The following is a 23,447-nucleotide window of genomic DNA, read 5'->3' on the forward strand; positions in this document are numbered from 1 at the left end:
AAATTGAATAAACAATGAAATAAATTTAAATTATGGTAAGAGATAAATAATACTTTTCTTAAAACAGACTCTGAATTTGCCTCTCTTCTGGTTGAGATCTTTCATAAAAATATATAAGGAGGAGATTGTGTTGACCCGATTTATTAACCTGATGGAGTTGTAATCAAGCTAAGGGTATAATTAAATGGGCTTTGGTCCTGGTTAGATTGAAAGTTATAATTGTATGGAAAATATTTGATTAACCCTTTTATTAAGTCACAGTCTGATCTGGTTGAGTTCAATCTGAAGCGGTTTAGTAAAAATTAAATGTCATTGGGCTCAAGAATAAGTTCAAGCAAATCAACAATCATGACCCACCTCAAACCCAAAGTCAATTCCCAACCAATGCCTTGCGTGCCTTCATATAAAATTTATAATTTTAAAACAAAAAATAATAATAATAAATAATAATAATAAAATAATAAAATAAATAAAAATAATTTTGGGAAGAATTACTGGATTCACTGTTCATATGAACAGTATCCCGTGAAAACACTGTTCATATGAACAGTGTTTTTACAAATATATATTTATGTATATATAAATCAAATAATAAATAAATAAATTAATAAATAATATATATATAAGTTCACTGTTTATCTTCTTCTTCTTCCACTGTTTATCTTCTTTCCCCTCCCCGTTACCTATCCTTTCCAGCTTCCCAACCGCGTGCCACCGCATCCATGCTGTCTTCATCCAAATCCAAATCTCCAGCAGCGGAGATCAAGCTCCTCCGCCATCAACCGCGTGCGGCATCTCCTCTCCCGGACTTCCGACTCCACGCCGTGATCAACACCTCCCACGCATCGCGCCCCAGCCGCTCGTGAAACCTTCCGCATCAGCCCTCTTCCTCCTCTCCCGCAACTCCTTTCCGTTTACAGCCGCAGCATCCCGGACCGGCCGCTCGTCCCAGCACGTTCACAGATCTCCACTGTTTATCTTCTTCCTCTCGCAGCGGATCACGGCCGAGATTCGAGTCGCCACCCGTCGATTCCCCCGTTCCAGCCACGAGTCCCACGTGGTGCAGCCAGCAACCAGATCCTTCGCCGCTTCTGCCGCCCGTGACGCCCTCGGATCAGCGCCTCCATCCCGCGGTCAGCTTCCGATCCCATGGATTCCGCCCAACAATCAAGCATGCATTCTTCCTCCTCTTCACACGAGATCAAGGATCCACCGCTGGCTAATCCTTAGTGGGGAGCTATAAAAGGAGGAAGAATCATGAGGCAAAAGGGGGGGCTCGGTTGAGAAGAAAGAAACAGGGGAGACCCCTGTTTCGGTGAAGAAAAGAAGCCACCAGCCGAGAGAAAAGAGAGAAAAGAAATAAAAAAAAAAGAATGAAGGGAGGCTGGGAGCGGATCAATTAGTGAAAGAAAATGATGCGGATGGCGTGGAGCATCTCAGCAAGCCGATCAAAGTCGCCGAGCATCATGAGTGGCTGAATCCTGGTTTAGGGGTTTGATGAAGCCATGGATGAGTATTTGTGTTGCATTTCTTTGATTTTTAGCGTTGTAAAACAGTTGCATACTCAATGAAATTATGATCTTAAAATGTCTTGTTTAATTTATGTAAGATGTTTATCTTGTAGAAAGTCTTTGCATGAATTAATCTAGTTTATCGAAATTGAATCCAATACCTGTGGTTTGGAAGAGATTGCTATGCAACTATCGGATTTATCTTTGAAAAATTAATCATCAGATGAATCATGCTAAATAGGACAGACCATGCCTATCCTTAGAAAAGATGGTTTGTGCCAGGCTTAGATGACTCATACTGTGGGTTAGGTTTCAGCTTTTTGTATGATTGCCCTAACTTGTAGTTAAGAGCAATCAGATCATACACGCATCTAAGTCATTGAAAGCATCACACTTACGAATCCATCGGTGGATTCTAGCCCTAAACACCTCTCTCCATAGATAATTCATACTACTACACCCATATTAATTCTTATGTTTTTATCATTTACTCTAGCTTATCCTTTTTGAAGTAATTATTTAATTAGGAAAAATAACTTGTCTCCAATCCCTGTGGACCGACACCCGTAATCACTGTCCTACAGGATACGTGCTATTGCGTGGTTTATTTTCAAAATTGAAAGAACCGATCATGCATCCTACGACGCCATGTGGATTTTAAAGTCCGCATAGTGTGAACATGACTTAAGTCATATTCATCCTACGACGACATGTGGTCTTTAAAATCCGCACAAATCTTGGTTTAATCAAATTGACCCAATCATGAACCCAAATTAATTTGGATCGAACCCAATTTGATTTGGCTCATTAAATCAGCCCAATTGCAATCCAATTGCAATTAATTCCACTTAATTCTTCATAATAATGACTCTTAATTGACTAGAGTCAATCCCAATCCAATTGGGTCAAGTCCGATCAATTAGTTTATGCCCAATCGGCTCGGGTCGAACCCGATCGAATTAAGTCAAATCCTAATTTAGCCTAAATTAAATCTAATTCAATTTGGCTTAATTAAAGTCCAATAATACAATCAAATTGAATTTATTAGTAATTCAATTACTAATTAACCCTCCAATAATTCAATAATTATTTTAATGCAACTTTTGTTTAGGATAATTTTGTCAATCGAATTGACCAAATTACCCCTGAATGATTCTTAATCATTAATCAGCCATTTGATCAACCTAGAAACTTCTATGCGTGTGACCCCATAGGTTCGAACCTAAGCCGGTAGCACAAGAACAACTTTTTGTACTAATCTCGATATTGTCGTCCTAGTAACAACCTATCATTTGATCATGAACAGTTTTAAGGACTTGAAGATAAATCCTCCTTTATCATAAAACAAGTCCTATGGACTTCATCATATAAGAGTTCATTTGAAGATGTACAATGAAATGATGAACAATGCCAAATAACATTTTATTAATTTGTCAATTTATTTACAAAATTTAATCATCAGCGCACTGACGATTGACTCTTAGGATACAATTTCCAACAACTCCCACTTAGCCTAAAGCCACTCGGCACAGTATCTAATACCCATCTTCGACTTGTGTTCGTTGAACTCTTTAATACCGAGGACTCTGGTAAATGGGTCAGCCAGATTTTTTTTTGTGTCAATCTTCTGAAGATCAATATCACCTCGTTCAACGATCTCTCGAACCAAGTGGTAGCGACGTAGAATATGCTTGGTCTGCTGATGTGCTTTGGGTTCTCTTGCTTGAGCTTTGGCTCCAGTATTGTGATAAGTGCTAAATAATGTATAAATTAATCTACTTTACCTAGCACTTATTATTATTTTTATGCACAAACTTTGGATTTAAACATAGGAAAATGTGTTTCATTTATCATTAGACAAATTATTCAAGTTTGATTGATTTTCTATATTAATCTAGTCTAATAGGTGTAGGTCGAGTCACCCCATTCACGAATTAGTCCCAATCAGTTCCATGTGTGGATTGCTTTCTCCCACATGTGCATGAAGCTATCCATTCCTTTGTCCACGTCATATTTCCCCGTGTGCACCAAGCTTCCCAACCTAGCAAAACAGAGGCCTCTCCCATTTTCTCCACGTGTCCAAACTTCCTCTATTTTAGATTCAGGACCAAGCCCTTCCAACCTACCCAAGTGGACCCCAACCACTTTTCAAAACAAATAAATAATAATAATAATAATAATAAATAAAAAAAATATATATATAAAAAATATAAATATATATAATAACTCTCACGCATTCATCTCCCACATCATATTTACTCTCTTCCCCTCTCTGTTTTGGAACATACCGCGTGATCCCCTCCGCATCCTCCCCCGCACGATCAAAGGAGTTCCTCCCAGCCGAACGCATCGTCGTCTTCTCCTAATCCTCCCAGATCACTCCCTTCCGTTTACAGCCGCAGCATCCCAGACCAGCCGCTCGTTCCAGCGCGTTCACAGTAGGATAAAATCTCCACTGTTCATCTTCTTCCTCCCACGGTGGATAACGGCCGAGAATCGAGTCGCCACCCATCGATTCTCCCATTCCAGCCACGAGTCCCACGCGGTGCAGCCAGCGACCGGATCCCCCGCCTCTTCTTCCGCCCGTGACGCCTCCGACCCAGCATTCGCCCAGCACCCGAGCATCTGCGACGTCTTCCCTTCCGGATTCATTCCTAGCACCAAGCCGTGATCGGCTCCCAACAGCCGGTAACCCAGCTCGGCATCCATCTCCAGCTCTGTCCCCGTCTTCTCCGAGATCCAGACATTCCTCATCAGCCTCCCATCGATCCCACGACCATCTCATCTTCTTCCGTCCACCTCCCGTCAATCCAGCGGCCAGCTTCATTTTCGGCCATCTACAATCAATCCGGCGCTCCACGGATCACTCCCAAGATCCAGCCATTCCACGAATTAACGCCCTTCATCCTCTATAAAAGGAGGAGGGTGGCCATCGGCTTGGGAGAGCTCGGTTGAGAAAAACAGGGGAGACCCCCTGTTTCGGTGAAAAGAAGAAGAAAGCCGAGAGGGAAGAAGAGAAAAAGAAATAAAAAAAGAGAGAAAGGAGGGGGAGAGAGAGAGTATTTTGGATATTTTGGGAATAATGGGAGGTGAAGACTTTCATTTGAAGATGGAAGGTCGTCCGGAAGCCATGCTCGGCTAAACGTCTAGTCTAGGGCTGGATGAAGCCCTAGCAATGTATCAGGGCATTGTAGTTCTTATTTTCTTTATTATTTTGGAGCTTGTTTAAATTCTTATCTTCAATGAAATATTTCTTTTATAATATTTAAACCTTGAGCATGCCATTTACTATTCATGTTTGCTAAAGTATTCTAAGATGATCCATGCCTAGGAAGAAGAGATGTACTACACCCTAGGTTAGGATAATTAGGTAGACACTTCTTGCTATACCTAAGATGGATTTTCTTAAAACTCTTTATGCTTTTATTTTAAAAGGCTTGTAGCTAATATTGCATGCCTCTCCAAAAGATAAAAAAAAAATTAAAGAACACAGACCCTGATGCAATGCTATGTGGTGGACTCCAAACCCTAGATCCATTTAATCTGATAAATTCTAATTCGTACTTATAGTTTAATTTAGTTAATTCAAGTTAGCAAATTCTTCTTCTTGATTTATTTTTTTAAAAGAAAAATAACTTGTCTCCAATCCCTGTGGACCGACATCCGTAATCACTATCCTACAGGATACGTGCTATTGCGTGGTTTATTTTCGAAATTGAAAGGACCGATCAATTTTTGGCGCCGTTGTTGGGGATTGCTAGTATAGTTATTTTTTCCTTTCATTAAATTTTTTTTTTTAAAAAAATATATATATATCTAAAATAAAAATATTTTCTATTGTTGTTACTTTTCTTATCTCCTTTTTCTCTCCTACTAAATTTTAATTTTTCTTTTTATATTATTTTATCAGGAATCGAAAAAAAATATGGGATGATCAGAAAGAGAACTGCTGGAAAAGATATGCTGTAGAGGTTTGCCTAAAAAAAATTTAATTGCTGGAGAATTTCCCTTTGGTAACCTCTAAACCTTTCTTGTTTAAATTGATTATTAACTTAAAATTTTGTGGTGATTGTTTAATTTTAATTTCAGCAAAATTGTGAATGCATGCCTGATACACATACACCAATAGATCTGCACTTAGTAAGGACAATCACCCCAACAAGATAAGAGCCGGATTTCATCATCGGACTCTTGCCCAACTTAGGTGAACTCAATCTCACATAGTGTCACATTAATTAAAATCAATTAGACGTTGGCTCCTAGGAACATTCGAGCTCAATAGGACGAAGATCACCGAAAGTTGCACCAATTTCACTCTATAGCTCAGTTGATGTCTAGGCAAGCTTTGTCCCTATAAGGGAGACAGTTCATCTGTTCGAGGTAAGTGGCTTTTAAGTGGGACCTTTGCGAACGTATCGTGACCCCTCCACTTACCTGGGAGCTTACCTGGTCAACTCGATTCATTAGACCGGATTGGAGGCTTAGGTGCCCTCTTCAAACCAGTTAGGAGCTGTCTAGTGATTTTAGGACAAATACAAGGATTGATGTGTTTTTCTTTTATTGCATGCTTGATTGATCAAGTATTAGTGTATGCAAGGGAGTCGTTCTAGAGTACGTGACCTATTACCTTTTGATCTGAAATAGAACGGACCCTTAGAAATATTCGAGCTGAGATCAGAACAATAGAATCATCCCCACCTCTTGAGATGGCTGAAGAATAACCCAAACTCCTGAGGGAGTACTTTACTCCCACCATTTACACTTCCCCATCTTGCATTCGATTATCTGAAGTAGCAGCTGTACAATATGAAATAAAGTCTAGTGTGATCCAAATGCTCCCATCTTTTTATGGGCTCGCCAATGAAGCCCATATAAACACCTAGATGAATTTCTTGGGATTTGCACCACTGTCAAGATTCAGAACTTCACTGATGATGCTCTGAAACTTAGATTATTTTTCTTCTCCCTTAAAGATAGAGCCAAACAATGGCTGAATTCTTTAGAAGCCAACTCGATTCGTTCTTGGGATCAAATGCAACAAGAATTCCTTAAAAAATACTTTTCCATAGGAAGAACGAACCAGTTTAGACGTGCCATTACAAGCTTCTCCCAAACCGAGGGAGAAGAATTTCATGAAACTTGGAAGAGATTTCGGGACCTAATCCGTAAATGCCCTCATCATCAAATACCTAAGTGGCAGCTAGTGCAATGTTTCTATGATGGATTGACTGAACGAAACCGTTAGATGATCGATGCTGCATGCGGGGGGACTTTTATGCTTCAAAATGAGCATGAAGCATGGCAATTATTTGAAAATCTTAATGAAAACTCCCTCCACCATGCTTCCTGTTCTCGTCAAGCACCCCCGAGTTCTCAAAGAAAAGGGACCATTTGTGAAACAAGTCATTCTATGGACCTGTCTAGCAAGGTAGATGCATTGTCCCATAAGATTGACCAACTGATGATAGGTGGGCATTTCATTAACTCTTCTCAAGCACAAGTGTGTACTATCTGTTCTAGCCCATCCCACCCTATTCATGAGTGCCCCTCAGCACCCCAATTTCCCGAACTCGTGCAAGAACACATCAATGCTGCTCAAACACAGCCCAGCCGGGTAATGACCCATTTTCCAATACATATAATTCGGGATGGCGGAATCATCCAAATTTCTCTTGGAGACAGCAAGCTTCGAATACTGCCCAACCCCACTCCTAAAATTTTCAAAACCCTCAGAATTTTCATCTCTACCGTTCCTCAACTCAATTTCAACACCCACCTCCTCCAACCCAAAGAAATACAACCTTTGAGGAGAAAGTGTTAACTGCCCTTCAAGGTTTGGAGGCCAACACACAACTATTGCACTCTCACACGCAATCAATTGCTAAGCTAGAATCCCAAATGGATCAACTAGCCAATGCATTAAACAAACGGAGGAAGGTAAGCTTCCAAGTCAACCAATGAGTAATCCAAGGGGACAATACATGGCTCAAGAAACTCGACTAAATCATGAGCAAGCCAATGCTTTGACTACCCTGAGGAGTGGTCGTATAATAGATAATAAGGTTGGGGAGGGTAACAATAAGGAAGGTGAAGAAGAGGAGAGGAATGTTTCACATGAAAACCCAAAACCTTCTTCAGCTAGTCCACCATCTGCCACAACCCATATTCCAAAGGCTCCATTCCCTGAAGCACTTCATGCACCCACTCCCTTTGGCAAGAAGGAAACTTCACTAGAAGAGATGATGGAGGTTTTCAAACAAGTTAAAATCAACCTCCCACTCCTTGATGCCATCAAATAAGTTCCCTCCTATGCCAAGTTTCTCAAAGACCTTTGCACCCAAAAGCAAAAATCTAGGACACATGTGCCTAAAAAGGTCCTACTTACTGAACAGGTAAGTTCCATTCTCCAACACAACACCCCTCCAAAATTCAAAGATCCTGGCGCTCCCACTATTTTCTGTGTTATAGGAGATAACTCCATTGATCGAGCACTTTTAGATCTAGGGGCAAGTGTGAATCTTCTACCCTATTCAGTCTATAAAAAATTTGGGTTGGGTGAATTGAAACCTACCTCGGTATCTTTACAATTGACTGATCGATCGGTGAAGATGCCAAGGGGGATGATTGAAGATGTTTTTGTCAAGGTAGACAAATTCTATTTTTCAGTAGATTTTATCGTCCTTGACATGGAACATGTGCCCAACCTAAAAAAACAAATCCCTGTGATTCTTGGTCGTCCCTTTTTAGCGACAGCCAATGCATGTATCAACTGTAGAACTGGGGCAATGGATATATCATTTGGGAACATGAAAATTAAGTTAAATGTGTTTCATGCCGCTGACCAACATTTGAGGGAAGACGAGTGTTGCCTAATTGACGAAATGGATGATCTTGTAGATAACGCCCTTCCCTATATCTTAGTAGATGACCCTTTAGAGGCATGTTTGGCCCATTTTGACATTGACAACTTTGATATAGACAAGGCCGTAGAAGAAGTTAACATCTTACTCGACAATCAATCTCCTATGAGTTCCCTTCCTTGGAAGATCTGACCTGAACCCCTTCCCCCCATTGCTAGCACACCACTTTGTCCTTCCATTAATTCTCCACCTAAACTTGAGTTGAAACCACTTCCGACAAATCTTAAGTATGCCTTTTTAGGACCAGAAGATAGCCTCCCTGTAATCATCACAGCCAACTTATCTACTGAATAGGGGGGTAAACTTTTAAGGGTGCTAGAAGAGAATAAACATGCCATAGGATGGTCTGTAGCCGATTTGAAAGGGGTTGACCCCTCTGTTTGCATGCATCGAATTCATCTCGAAGATGATGCAAAGCCCACCCGAGAAATGCAAAGAAGACTCAATCCTAACATAAAGGAGGTAGTCAAGAAAGAAGTGGTGAAGTTATTAGATGCCAGAATCATTTATCCAATTTCTGATAGTAAGTGGGTGAGTCCGACACAAGTGGTACCCAAAAAATCAGGTATCACTGTGGTTGAAAATACGGAAGGAGAATTGATACAAACACGCACAACCACGGGTTGGCGCGTGTGCATTGACTACAGAAAACTTAATTCAATGACTAGGAAGGACCATTTTTCTCTACCTTTCATAGATCAAATTTTGGAACGGTTGGCTGGTCAAGGTTTCTACTGCTTCTTAGATGGTTATTCTGGATATAATCAAGTACCTGTTTACCCAGACGATTAAGAGAAAACCACTTTTACTTGCCCATTTGGGATATTTGCATATAGGAGGATGCCTTTTGGACTATGCAATGCACCCGCAACTTTTCAACGATGCATGATGGCCATTTTTTCAGATATGGTGGAAAACTTTCTAGAAGTGTTCATTGATGATTTCTCAGTTTTTGGCCTATCTTTTGACGATTGTCTGGACAATTTGACCTTAGTTTTGAAAAGATGTAAGGAGACCAACCTAGTTTTAAGTTGGAAAAAGAGCCATTTCATGGTTCAAGAAGGTATAGTTTTAGGACACGTCGTGTCCAAGAGGGGCATTGAAGTAGATAAAGCCAAAGTCGATCTTATTTCCAATCTCCCTCCATGCAAAACTGTGAAACAAATCCGATCATTCCTTGGCCATGCTGGTTTCTACCGTCGCTTCATTCAGGATTTTAGTAAGATTTCCAAACCCTTGTGCAATTTTCTTGCCAAGGACACTCCCTTTGTCTTTGATAAAGCATGCGATGAGGCATTTGAAAATCTTCGCTCGAAATTGACCACTGCACCTATCATACGGCCCCCTAATTGGACCCTTCCATTTGAATTAATGTGTGACGCATCCAACTATGCAATTGGGGCAGTTTTAGGGCAACGGCTAGATAAAGTACCTCATGTCATCTACTACGCTAGTAAAGCACTCTCAGATGCACAATTGAACTACACCACCACTGAGAAAGAATTGCTAGCTGTAGTATTCACGCTAGACAAGTTTCGATCTTACCTATTAGGATCCAAGGTTACCGTATTCACTGATCATGCTGCCCTTCGACACCTTCTTGCAAAGAAGGACACCAAACCCCGTCTGATTCAATGGATTCTTTTACTACAAGAATTTGACCTAAAAATTTGTGACAAGAAAGGAACTGCAAATGTCGTAGCAGACCGCTTATCTAGGATTCTTCTTGAGCCCTCTAAGAATACCTCACCCTTGCATGATGCTTTTCCAGATGAACAATTATTTGAGGTACGAGGAATGAAAACCCCATGGTTTGCAAACATAGTAAATTACCTTGCCATAGGATGAATTCCTGATGATTGGTCAACTCAAGACAAGAACCGATTCTTTTCACAAGTAAAGTTCTATTATTGGGATGATCCCGATCTATTCAAGTATTGTCCCGATCAAGTAATCCGTCGATGTGTCCCCGAATGCGAATTTCAAAGTATTCTTTCATTTTGCCATTCACAAGCTTGTGAGGGACATTTTGGGGGTAGAAAAACTGCAGCAAAAGTTTTACAGAGTGGATTTTATTGGTCCACACTTTTCAAAGATGCCCATAATTTTTTCCAAACTTGTGAACGGTGCCAACGGATGGGTACCATCTTCCGTAGAGATATGATGCCTCTCAATCCTATTTTAATTGTAGAAATCTTTGATGTATGGGGTATTGACTTCATGGGCCCTTTCCCACCATCCTTTGGTTTTGAATATATTCTTGTAGGGGTTGATTATGTTTCAAAATGGGTAGAAGCTGTCACCACTAAAACTAATGACCATAAGGTTGTGATTAAATTTTTACATAAAACATTTTTTGTCGTTTTGGCACACCCCGAGCCATCATCAGTGATGGGGGATCTCATTTTTGCAACCGGTCTTTCGAGGCTTTGGCTCGCAAATATAACATCACCCACAAAGTTGCTACCCCATACCATCCCCAAACGAGTGGACAAGTCGAGGTGTCCAATAGGAAGTTAAAACACATCTTAGAAAAAACGGTACGTCTCGATAGGAAAGATTGGTCTCAAAGGATAAATGATGCACTCTGGGCCTATCGTACTGCCTACAAAACTTCTATTGGCATGTCTCCCTATCGATTAGTTTTTGGAAAAGCTTGTCACTTATCGGTAGAACTTGAACATAGAGCTTTCTTGGCTATCAAAAAGTTTAACTTAGACATGGCAGTAGCTGGTCCTCACCGAAAACTCCAACTAAGTGAACTTGAAGAATTGCGCAATGAGGCTTATGAAAATGCTAAAATTTATAAAGCAAGGACTAAGGCTTTTCATGATAAAAATATTAACCGTAAGTCCTTCGAACCTGGTCAAAAGGTTTGGCTATTCAATTCCAAGTTGCGACTCTTCCCGGGTAAACTTCGCTCTAGGTGGGATGGACCATTCGTAGTGAAAAAGGTTTCTCCTTGTGGTGCAGTAGAGATCCAACACCTCAATGGTGGATATGTTTTAAAAGTCAATGGTCAAAGGTTAAAACCTTATGTGGACTATGTTGCCGATGGGCAATTGATCGAATCCCTTAATTTGACGAACCCTGTTTATCAAAATAATTAAGGATGCACTGTGTCTGGCTGAAGACAATAAACTTAGCGCTTGTTGGGAGGCAACCCAATTCTTTTAGTTTTCTTTAACATTGAGGACAATGTTAGGTTTAGGTTTGGGGGTATTCATCTTGATTTTCATCCAAAAAAAAAAAGAAAAAAATGTGTGTTCATTTTCATTTTTTATAAAATAATAATAAATAATAATAAAAAAAAAAATTTAAAAAAAGTTTTTGTTTTTAAAAACCTAATTTCTATACATTTATGCGAGAATGATAAATACACAAGGTATATAAAATCTAAAAAGCCCAATGACTAGTCGGAAGTAATATAAATTTAAGTTCTTTTTATTAAGTCTCTCTTAGGGAGTTGTAAGCTAATTAATACTTTGGAATTTCACTACACACTGGCCGACCCTTCTAAGGTTTAGGCTCGATAATATATTGATAGTATAGTAACAACCTTGGATCCTGATGAATCATACTTATCTAATTCAAAAAAAAAAAAATTAAGAAAAAAAATGCTGTATTGACCTTGAAAAAGACAATAGTGTGAAAGCCGTCGTTGTAAAAATTCGAGTAAACCGAAATATTACAGATAAAGCCCATGAGGTACTAAAGTAAACATCCACAACTCTTGAAATCCTGCAGATAAGATGATTTTGAATCAGTGAGTAGGTCCCTTCGACCAATCCTTGAAAACTACTAGTCTTTGCAATATTTTGGAGATCCGAACCCTTAGCTTGTGTACGGTTCAAATTTCACCGAGAATAAGTCTTACAACTTCCTAAACAGAAACTTAATGACTTCAACTTAGATTGCATACTAACCTAGAATTTGGGCTGACTTAGTAAATAAAACTGTGTGTGCTTTAAAATTCTCATCATTTATGTATCCTAAATTAGATTTTAATAATAACAATAATAATAAATGATTTAAAGCAGTTTGTGGATGTCTGAGCCGGAAACCCTCACGAGATGAAACTCGTCCACTAGGGCCACCTAGGGGTTTAAAGCCTTACTGCATACGGTAAATGCAATCGCGATTTCTGCGAAAGTGAGTCAATTTCTTTTCTATTTTGCTCGAGGACTAGCAAAATGTAGGTTTGGAGGTGTGATAAGTGCTAAATAATGTATAAATTAATCTACTTTACCTAGCACTTATTATTATTTTTATGCACAAACTTTGGATTTAAACATAGGAAAATGTGTTTCATTTATTATTAGACAAATTATTCAAGTTTGATTGATTTTCTATATTAATCTAGTCTAATGGGTGCAGGTCGAGTCACCCCATTCACGAATTAGTCCCAATCAGTTCCATGTGTGGATTGCTTTCTCCCACATGTGCATGAAGCTATCCATTCCTTTGTCCACGTCATATTTCTCCGTGTGCACCAAGCTTCCCAACCTAGCAAAACAGAGGCCTCTCCCATTTTCTCCACGTGTCCAAACTTCCTCTATTTTAGATTCAGGACCAAGCCCTTCCAACCTACCCGAGTGGACCCCAACCACTTTTCAAAACAAATAAAATAATAATAATAATAATAATAAATAAAATATATATAATAACTCTCACGCATTCATCTCCCACATCATATTTACTCTCTTTCCCTCCCTGTTTTGGAACATACTGCATGATCCCCTCCGCATCCTCCCCCACGCGATCAAAGGAGTTCCTCCCAGCCGAATGCATCGTCGTCTTCTCCTAATCCTCCCAGATCACTCCCTTCCGTTTACAACCGCAGCATCCCAGACCGGCCGCTCGTCCCAGCGCGTTCACAACAGGATAAAATCTCCACTGTTCATCTTCTTCCTCCCGCGGTGGATCACGGCCGAGAATCGAGTCGCCACCCGTCGATTCTCCTGTTCCAGCCACGAGTCCCACGCAGTGCAGCCAGCGACCGGATCCCCCGCCTCTTCTTCCGCCCGTGACGCCTCCGACCCAGCAATCGCCCAGCACCCGAGCATCTGCGACGTCTTCCCTTCCGGATTCATTCCTAGCACCAAGCCGTGATCGGCTCCCAACAGCCGGTAACCCAGCTCGGCATCCATCTCCAGCTCTGTCCCCGTCTTCTCCGAGATCCAGACATTCCGCATCAGCCTCCCATCGATCCCGCGACCATCTCATCTTCTTCCGTCCACCTCCCGTCGATCCAGCGGCCAGCTCCATTTTCGGCCATCTACAATCAATCCGGCGCTCCACGGATCACTCTCAAGATCCAGCCATTCCACGGATTAACGCCCTTCATCCTCTATAAAAGGAGGAGGGTGGCCATCGGCTTGGGAGTACTCAGTTGAAAAAAATAGGGGAGACCCCCTGTTTCGGTGAAAAGAAGAAGAAAGCCGAGAGGGAAGAAGAGAAAAAGAAATAAAAAAAGAGAGAAAGGAGGGGGAGAGAGAGAGTATTTTGGATATTTTGCGAATAATGGGAGGTGAAGACTTTCATTTGAAGATGGAAGGTCGTCCGGAAGCCATGCTCGGCTAAACGTCTAGTCTAGGGCTGGATGAAGCCCTAGCAATGTATCAGGGCATTGTAGTTCTTATTTTCTTTATTATTTTGGAGCTTGTTTAAATTCTTATCTTCAATGAAATATTTCTTTTATGATATTTAAACCTTGAGCATGCCATTTACTATTCATGTTTGCTAAAGTAGTCTAAGATGATCCATGCCTAGGAAGAAGAAATGTACTACACCCTAGGTTAGGATAATTAGGTAGACACTTCTTGCTATACCTAAGATGGATTTTCTTAAAACTCTTTATGCTTTTATTTTAAAAGGCTTGTAGCCAATATTGCATGCCTCTCCAAAAGATATAAAAAAAAATTAAAAAACACAGACCCTGATGCAATGCTATAGTTTAATTTAGTTAATTCAAGTTAGCAAATTCTTCTTCTTGATTTATTTTTTTAAAAGAAAAATAACTTGTCTCCAATCCCTGTGGACCGACACCCGTAATTACTATCCTACAGGATACGTGCTATTGCATGGTTTATTTTCGAAATTGAAAGGACCGATCATGTTGTCACAAAATACAGGCACTGGACCATCAACGGAGGGTGTCACTCCAAGCTTAGTGATGAACTTCACATGTAGAATCTGTCACTGTATGCTGTTTGGAACTTTTTCAGCAGATGGCCCCATTCTTAAGAGTAAAGATATATTCCGACACGCTCTTGTTATCATCTTTATCTAACTGAAAATTTGAATCGGTATATCCCTCAAGTTTTAAGTCAGAATCACCGTAGACAAGCCACTCGTCTTTAGTATTTCTCAAATACTTAAGGATGGTTTTTACAACCTTCCAGTGGTTGCTACCTGGATCAGACTGGTATCTGCTCACTACTCCTAGTGAGTATGCCACATCTGGTCTAGTACATGTCATGACATACATTATAGATCCTACTGCCGAAGCATATGGAATTTTATCCATACTCTCTCTTTCTTGAGGGGTTGTCGGACAATCCCTCTTAGAGAAGTTAATTTCATGGCCCATTGGAAGATAGCCTTTCTTGGAATTAATCATACTGAACCTCTTCAGTATAGTATCAATGTATGTGGATTGGGATAATCCAAGCAATCTTCTAGATCTATCTCTATAAATCTTCATCCCTAGGATGTAAGATGTTTCTTCCAAATCCTTCATGGCAAATTGAGATGATAGCCAAACATTTATTTCTTGTAATGCAGGAATGTCATTTCCGATTAGAAGAATGTCATCCACATACAAAACAAGAAATATAATAACTGAACCATTTGCCCATTTATAAATGCAAGGTTCCTCTTCATTCTTAATGAAGCCATACGATTTGATCACCTTATCAAATCGTATGTTCCAACTCCGTGAAGCTTTCTTTAATCCATAAATGGATTTTTGAAGCTTGCACACCTTAGACTCATCTGTAGATATAAAACCTTCGGGTTGCATCATATACACCTCCTCTTCTAAATCTCCAGTTAGAAAAGCGGTTTTTACATCCATTTGCCAGATTTCATAATCTAAGTGTGCTGCTATTGCAAGCATAATCTGAATGGATTTGAGCATTGCCACAGGAGAAAATGTCTTGTCATAGTTAATACCATAACGCTGACGATATCCTTTGGCAACAGACGGGCTTTATAGGTTTTTACTTTTCCGTCTGCGCCCCGTTTCTTTTTGAAAATCCATTTACACCCTATGGGTTTAATCCCTTCGGGTGGGTCAACTAATATCCATACATCATTGACCTTCATGGATTCCATTTCGGATTGCATGGCTCCAAGCCATGCATCAGAGTCATACCTCTGTATTGCATCATGTAGGTGATCGGATCCTCATCGATTTCATCAAGTTCGACAGGATCCCCGTCCCAAACCAAGAAACCATAATATCTGTCCGGCTGACGTGGTACTCTACCTGATCGCCTTAATGGTGCATCTAAGATGGGTTCTGGATCTGATCTAATCAAATCCGACTCAATTGGTTCAATGGATGGTGTCGGATCTTCTACATGTTGAACTTTCCTAAGTTCAATATTAGAGCTATTAGTTCCTTCACTAAGCAATTCTTTCTCTAAGAAAACAGCTCTATTGTTTACGAACAACTTTTGTTCTTCAGCAAGGTAGAAATAATATCCTTTGGTTTCTTTAGGGTAACCAACAAAGAAATATTTGTCACACTTGGGTTCAAGTTTATCTGTCTTCAAACGTTTGACGTACGCCGGACACCCCCAAACCCTAAGGTGAGAGAGTACCGGTTTCCATCCCGTCCACATCTCATGTGGTGTTTTATTCACAGATTTATTTGGAACCTTATTAAGTATATAAGAGGCTGACTCAAGTGCATATCCCCAAAAGGATATGGGCAGATCAGCCAACCCCATCATGGATCGAACCATATCTAATAGAGTTTGATTTCTCCTTTCTTACATGCCATTATACTGCGGTGTACTAGGAGGAGTCCATTGGAAAAGAATCCCATTCTCTTCCAGATATGTCAAAAACTCATTGGAAAGGTATTCACCCCCTCGATCTGATCGAAGAGTTTTAATACTCTTTCCAGTTTATTTTTCTACTTCATTACGATACAATTTGAACATTTCAAATGCTTCAGATTTATGTCTCATTAAATAGACATAACCATACCTCGAAAGGTCGTCTGTAAAATTAATGAAATATGCATATCCGTCTCTAGCATTTGTGCTCATTGGCCGACATACATCAGAATGTACTAGGGTTAATAAGTCATTGGCTCGTTCACCTTCTCCAGTAAAAGGTGACTTGGTCATCTTACCAAGAAGGCATGATTCACAGGTTGTTAATGATTCACAATCATTAATATTGAGGATTCCCTCTTTATTTAACCTGTTCATCCTGTTCTTGTTAATATGATCTAGCCTATGATGCCAAAGGTAGACATCCATGACATTATCTATTCTAGGGCGCTTATTGGACTTGTACATTACATGAACAGGCTGTGATAATATGTAAATACCATTACTCAATTGTCCATGCATTACAGTAACACCATTCATAACGATATCACAGTAATTTCTTTTTATTGAAATCTCATAACCGTTCATAGCCAAAAGGCCTACAGGAATTACATTCAATAAGAAAAAAGGACAAAAGTGACAGTCACTTAAGACTATTATTTGAGAATTGAATACAAGTTTCAGAATCCCTAAAGCTAGAACTAGAACTGATCTTTCATCTCCAACATTTAGGAACCTTTCGCTTTCTTCAAATCTCTCACTGACCTGTAGTCCCTGCAACGAATTACAAATATTAAAAGGACTTCCGGTATCCAATATCCAGGTTGATGACCCAAAGATTGATTTAAAGATTGATTTTGATGATCACAAAACCTTGAAGTATAAATACTAATGTTTGTGTTGCAAGGAGAAAGATATTTATTTTGCAAGGAACATAGCAAGTTGGAAGAAAGCTACAATTTATTGGCCCAAGTTTCAAGTTTAAAGTATTCAAGTTGGAGGAGCAAATTCTAAAGAAAAATTCAAAAGAATAGTTTTCGAGTCGACTCCTCGAAAATTAGAGTCGACCTCGATACATGCCGAGTCGACTCCCGACGTTTCCGAGTCGACTCAAAAGAGTAATAGAGGAAAGACAGAACAATGAATTTTAGACCCTGCAACCGAGCCGACTCCAGAGGACCACGAGTCGACTCCGAAGTGAGGCGAGTCGACTCCTAATTGTGCAAGAGTCGACTCCCAGAGAAAAGCAAGGCAAAAAGTCAGAGAGACAATTTCGGACACTGAGAGCCGAGTCGACTCCCGCAAAGTCCGAGTCGACTCCGAGGCAGTTCAACTCCAAAGACAGAGGATCAGTTTTCGAGCTCTGAGAGCCGAGTCGACTCGAAGAGAATCCGAGTCGACTCGAGGAAGAAAATCAGAAAGTATGTCCTCTGGATTCCTGAGAATGAGCCGACCCCCAAGTGCCCGAGTCGTCTCCAGCTATTGGCGAGTCGACTCCAGTTTGGACCGAGTCGACCCGAGGACAAGGCATGCACATTAATTCAAATTTGGAACAGTGGCCGAGTCGTCTCCAGTCAAGCACGAGTCGACTCCTGCAACAGGCGAGTCGACTCCTGATCGCGCGAGTCGACTCCGATCCCAACAAAAATATTGTCAGGAGGTACAGACTGTGTCCAACGGCTCTATTTTCGTCTCTAACGGCTAGATTCTTGTTTCCACGCCATCTAAAGCTATAAAATCAAGAGGAGAGCTAGGGGAGAAGATATGGAAGTGGGAGAAAACATTTAGGAAAGAGATTTCAAAGAGATTACAAGAAAAATCTTCCATAAGCACAAAAGGGCCATCCAAAGCGAAATAGAGAGAAGAAGAGCATCCAAGTGAATCCCAAAGCTTCCTCTCCTTCCGTGTGCTGCCTCAATGATCCTCTACCTCGTGCCAAATCAGAAGAGGGTCAAGTAAAGAAGAAGCCGAGTTCCTTCATCTTCAAAATTCGTTTGAGAGCTTCTCTTTACTCCATTTGTTTATATTTGATATATTTGCTTAGTTAAGAAGCTTGTATTTGCTTTAAATTCCTTGTCTAATATCTTGTAACTTGATTCAATCAAGGGATTGAATCAAGGGGTTAAGGTTTGTTGGTGAGCCAAAGGAAAAACCAACATTGTAAGGTTGTGGTTGGTGAGCCTTTGGGAAAACCAACTGGGTTGATTGTGAACCCGGAAAACAATCGTTGTAAGGTTGTGGTTGGTGAGCCTTTGGAAAAACCAACTGGGTTTGATTGTGAACCCGAGAAAACAATCGGTTGGTTCTAGTCGGTGAGCCTGTGAAAACCGACCGAGTTCGTTGTGATCTCGCAAAACAACAAATTGGGTTGTGAACTTGTAAAACAACCGGCTGTAATCTGGAGGATTATAGTGAAATTCCCAAGAGGTCTTGGGGAGTGGATGTAGGTGCTGGGGTGCACCGAACCACTATATGTTTGTTGTGTTTGTGATGCCTTTTTGTCATTGTCTAACTTGCTCACTTACTTACTTAGATAAATTGCTTGCTTAACTCTTATCCGCGCATCCTTTAGTTGCAAGCATATTCAATTTACTTAATCAAGTCTCATTCAATAAATCAAACTGTTGCTAAGTTTAAATTTCACTGTGCATCTATACAACTTAGCATAATTAATTGAAAAGTTTTAGAAGTAGTATAAAAGTTTTAAAAGACCCAATTCACCCCCCCCTCTTGGGTTGTATCTACTGGGCAACAAGTGGTATCGGAGCAGGTGCTCAAATATGAATAAAGACGTTATGACATTTAAATATGTATTGCGAAAGGTTTTTTCTTTTGTCCAAATCATGTATATGACATTTAAATATGAATAAAGACGTTATGTTTTATCATATGCTGTTGATTATATTTATGATAAACTCCTTAGATTAGAGCAATGGTTTTAAGACTATGATGAGATCATACTAGTGAGACTTAAAATCCTAAAATCCTAATCTTAAATATTCCCAATCATTGGTACATTGAGTCGGGGATCAATGATTACCGGAAAGACTGGCATGTCTTATGTATGCTCGATGCAGAGGATGATTGATCTCACAATCATTTGTGTGGAGACACTAATACAAAGATGTGGGTGCTCATTAGAGGAATGAGTTCACTGAATTGACCTACAAAGAGAAATCTTATGAAGTCTTACTTACATGTCAAAAGATGATTCTCTTAGTGGAAGTTGTGCAACTGATCCTATGACCTGAGATCACTATGGTATCTTGTGCACATGAACCCATATTTTGGTTTACACTCATTCATGACAATAAGTTATGTACGAGGTCTTCTGGATATGGTGAATTGTGTACGAATATTATGAGTAGGTCAACAAGGAATTAATCACTTCTAGTAAGAGAAGATAGCATCCTATTTATTCTAATCATATGATAATTCAGGAAGCCTTTGATCAAAGCAGAATGAAAATTAGAAAGAGTTTCTAATGTTTCATTATTTGAATTATCATTAAAAGATTGAGAAAAATATGAATATGAAATTGAGTTTGACATATATTCATACTCATATACATATTTGGAATGCAGTTTGATTAAAGGATTGAATTGCATGGTAACTTGCCACTGAAGGGTATTTTTGGTATTTCCACCAAATTTCATATTTTTCGGGTAGACATGACACGTTGCTAGACGTCAATCTTGTTTTATAGCTTTGATCAAATTAAAGAGTTTAATTCGATCACCAATTAGAAAGGATTCTAATTGTTAAGTTCGGGTTCGCGCAGTTTGGACTTAAATCGATTAGAAGAGTTCTAATCAAGTTGGGTCAACTCGCACTCACACCTATTGCTGGCTAAGTATGGAACCCAATGGGTCACACACAAGGAAACTTATCAAGGGTCTAATTGGATTAGATCATGTTTGCAAGATAAACATTCTAGCAGGTGTTGCAAACCTTAGCTCCTAATTCGAATTGGATTCGAATCTGATTCGAATTGGATTCGAATCTGATTCTTAATTGATCTAATTTGATTAGATCATATTCTAATATGGGTTAGCCAAGAGTTGGCACCTAATTGGCTTGGTTTGAGTCTAATTGGATTAGATTTAATAAATCATTTAATCTAGACCGTTAGATCTTGATCTACCGTTGGATGAAGACATAATGGAGAGTTGGTTTAACCCAATTGGATTGGGTTAGAGGATGGCTACCATAATTGACCATTGGATCTTAATCCCACCATTGGATGAAGACATAATGGGTCAAGTGAATGGCGCCTTGCATTGGAGCCCTTGGATCATCATCATGAAAGATCAAGAGGTGAGGCGTGATGGACATGTGATTAGCATGTGATGTTGACTTGGTCAAAATATGGCACCACATGAAAGGACATATCATTTGATACACCTCCTCACTTGATCTGCACCTCCTCTTATTTGATATGGCCCTTTAGATGATGCCCTTTTATGAGAGGATGTGTGGATGGGATGCATCCCTTGGAGATGCATCCCTACACCTATTATAAATAGGTTAGCACTCCATGGGTTTCATCATTCCAATTCCACCCCACTCCTCTCTTCTTTCTTTCTTACATTAGTTTCTTTCTTTCTAGCATTGCTTCTAGTGTGTCCTAAGCCAAGACAAGGTGGTCTTCTTTAGGACAAAAGGATTAGAAGTGATTTTAGAAGGCTAAAGGAAAATAGAAACGAAGGAAAGCAAGCCATTAGAGTTCTTTAGAAGAATTCTGCATTAAGGATCAAAAGTCTTTGGAGCTAAAGTCTTGATCAAGTTTTCGTGTGGATCACCATTGAAGACGGACACTTGGACGCCTCGTGGAGATTGTACACTTTGGATTAGCGTTTGAGGTATTCTACTAATTCTGCATTTATTTTATATCATTTGATTGTAATCAATAAGGTGATCTAGGCTTAAAAGGGTTTCATGCATAGGAACTTTATTAAGAAATTTTTAAAATCCCTAGCTTCCGCTGCGCATTATAACATGCTAAAACCCTTCAGTGGTATCAGAGCCATCCTTAATTGGTTCAATCAAATAATTATGTATGATGTATGATTATTAATTTACTATGAGATAGTAATGTCATATGCTTAGAGAAATGCTGAAATGTATATTCATATATGATAAGTTATGTAATAAAATATCATGATATGAAATTTTCCATATGAAAATATGTTGAAGCATGTTAATTAATTGCTTATAATTTATACATGCTATGAGATAGCCATGATGCATAATAGTTTATTTTAGACATGTTAAATATATGTTACAATTAAAGAATGTGCTAGAGACTAGTAAGCCCTCAATAAAAATTATATTAAGTCATAGTGTTGAAAAACTTTGGGCTAACCCATATTAGAACAATTGATCTAATTGGTGTCTAAGGAAAGCACTAAAGGTGGTTCTCTAATTAGGACCTTACTCTCTGAGTAAGGGGAGCCTCCCACCTGCTTACCTGGCCAATTGTTTGATTGCCTATTATGGATAAGCTTAATATTGATATAACACTATTGATAGCCTTCCTTCATGCCTCGATATTATTATGTCAAGATCCATGCTAGTTTGTTGTGCTAATACAAGACTTGCAATGGGGACTGATGTTATACTGTCTTGGTGCATTAAGATGCTTATGGCATATTTTAATATATTGCCTTGTTGTGCAACCACAAGGGCAATATTATTCGAATATGACTATATGGAAATGAAGGGTTTGACTTAACTAAAATATTATTGTTTGTTGTGCTAACACAAGGCAATAAGTATTTTAAGAGGACAAGATAAAGTTGAGAATTGCATGAGATGCAATTGGAAAGAGTTTCCTACCTTTGAACTCATAAGAGTTTGTTGTGTAAACACAAGACTTTTTATGATGAATTAGGATCTCAACCCTACTAAGAAAAATTATATTTTCACGTTTATCATAGGAGAGGGCTATGATATTTGATAAAAATAGTAGGAGACAAATTAGATTAAAGTCCTTATCTAGTTGCAAACATGTCATCATGATTGGTCTGCTTATATTAGTTTTGTTCTTGCATATGTAGAATTATTAAATGGCTTCTTCACTTTCACTAAGAGGCATCTTAGATGCCAACAAGTTGACCGGACCAAACTATGTGGACTGGTTGAGGAATTTAAAGATAGTACTCACTCAGGAAAAAATTTTCTATATACTTGAAACTCCTGATCTTGGAGATCTAGGGGATGATGCTACAGAAGAGGAGGTTGCCACACATAAGATGTGGAAAAATGACAGTGTGACTGTCAAATGTATCATACTTGCCTCTATGAGCAATGAATTACAGAGGCAACATGAAGGCATGGACACTCAATCCATACTTCTCAATTTAAAAGAGTTGTATGGAGAACAAAGCAGGACTGCTAGGTATGAGATATCTAAGCAGTTGTTTCGTGCTAGAATGAATGAAGGAACTCCAGTGCAAAACCATGTTCTTATGGTTATAGACTTGATCACCAGATTAAGTCAATTAGGTTTTGCTATGGATAGTGAGCTCAGTCAGGATTTGATCCTGCAATCACTTCCTGATTCATTCTCTCAGTTTGTTGTGAACTTTCACATGAACAAGCTGAACACCTCCCTGCCCGAGCTGTTAAATATGCTCAAAACAGCTGAAGGGCATATTAAGAAGGATAAAGGTCCACTCCTTCTTATAAATAGAACCTCTATGAGGAAATCGGAAAATAAGGGTTCTAAGAAACGATTGAACCCCAAGAGTAGCATCAAAAAGAAAAAAGGAAAGAAAAACTCCGGATCAAGTACCTGTTTTCATTGCGGCAAAGCTGGCCACTGAAAAAGGAATTGCAAGAGTTTTCTTGCAAGTATGAAGACCGATGCAAGAGTTGCATCAAAAGGTATGTTTATGTTACATGCCAACTTGTCATTAAGTTCTTCAAATTCAAATTCATGGGTA

The 23,447-nt window shown here is 39.4% G+C and overlaps 1 non-coding gene across 1 annotated transcript; it reads right to left on the bottom strand.

Annotated features, from left to right (window-relative positions):
- Positions 1-6,592: 6,592 nt before the first annotated feature.
- LOC120108948 lies at positions 6,593-6,698 on the bottom strand. Its single transcript, XR_005510056.1, has one exon. It is a non-coding gene; the product is annotated as a small nucleolar RNA R71 (small nucleolar RNA).
- Between the last annotated feature and the right edge of the window lie 16,749 nt (positions 6,699-23,447).

This window comes from Phoenix dactylifera, unplaced genomic scaffold, assembly GCF_009389715.1.
Source record: "Phoenix dactylifera cultivar Barhee BC4 unplaced genomic scaffold, palm_55x_up_171113_PBpolish2nd_filt_p 001664F, whole genome shotgun sequence".
NCBI classification, from domain to species: Eukaryota; Viridiplantae; Streptophyta; class Magnoliopsida; order Arecales; family Arecaceae; genus Phoenix; species Phoenix dactylifera.